Source organism: Dinoponera quadriceps, unplaced genomic scaffold, assembly GCF_001313825.1.
Source record: "Dinoponera quadriceps isolate SergipeBrazil2010 unplaced genomic scaffold, ASM131382v1 scaffold4409, whole genome shotgun sequence".
Lineage (NCBI taxonomy): Eukaryota > Metazoa > Arthropoda > Insecta > Hymenoptera > Formicidae > Dinoponera > Dinoponera quadriceps.
The window spans coordinates 1-1,070 of NW_014558366.1; the positions used below are offsets into that span (position 1 = coordinate 1).

The 1,070-nt window shown below is 45.7% G+C and overlaps 1 pseudogene; it reads right to left on the minus strand.

Annotated features, from left to right (window-relative positions):
* Positions 1-66: 66 nt before the first annotated feature.
* LOC106749823 lies at positions 67-662 on the minus strand (annotated as a pseudogene).
* Between the last annotated feature and the right edge of the window lie 408 nt (positions 663-1,070).

The following is a 1,070-nucleotide window of genomic DNA, read 5'->3' on the forward strand; positions in this document are numbered from 1 at the left end:
GCGGCGACATTCACCCAAAGTCCTTGAGGAAAGAAATGGGGTGGCATGAGGTGTGTCATTGCTCACCACCCCCAAAACCATGACAGTTGCCGGAAACTTTGTGTGCATAACACGAGGAACATCTGAAGGATTTGCAAAGAGCCATCTATCATTTCGTCGGTTTATTTTTTGATCCTGATCAAAATTTTTTTCGTCAGAAAAAAGAGCATATCCGAGATTTCAGGATGTTTTAACTTGTTTAGGAGTCGTTGTGCCCGAATGAATCGTTGTTCTCGAGTTTGTGCAGACATGAACTGACCTCTACGCATCGCGTAAGACTTGTACCGGATGTCTTCGTGGATAATACGACGAATTGTGCACTCAGAAACTTGGAGATCTTTCGATATTGCCATTATGGACTTTGAAAGGTCTTCATCAATAATGCCCTGAACTTTCTGCACAAACTGTGATGTTCTAACTTTATCAGAACGTGCTTCATGTTTTTTACGCTTGGCAACACTTTCTACATTGCCATCAAATGCTTCGAACTCTCGACGAACTTTGTTAACAAAAGATCGGGAGACTTTCAAAAATCGGGAGATTTCAAGATCGCTGTGATTCGCGTATATAGCGACGATAACAGCGTGTCTTTTCATTTCCTAAGTTAGCTTATTGTCTTCCATTTCTAATTTGAGCTAAAAAAAATAAAATCAATTGCTATGAAGTGCCAAGCGCATATGTGAGTGTCCTCAAATACCTGACGCACCCTGTATTTGCGTCCCGATTCGTATCTGGAGGCGTACGGTTTCGGTGGCCTTGACGGTTGCTCCGTCGGCCAAACGGATTATGTGGTAAAGTGATGGAGTTTCCCACTGCAATCGTCGAGTCATGCTAGCGGTTTCGGCGTTAATACACGTAAACTCCGACCCGAAGTCGATTAGAGTTAAAAACTGGTCGTTGCCGATGGCTACGGTAACGTGCGGCCGAGGTTCATATTGGATGTTGATCGGGTGGTCCGGTCGTCGCCGGGTGCGGCGCCGGCCCCGTGATCGTTTCCCGCTGTAGGGTGGCACTCGCAGGTTAATACGCCA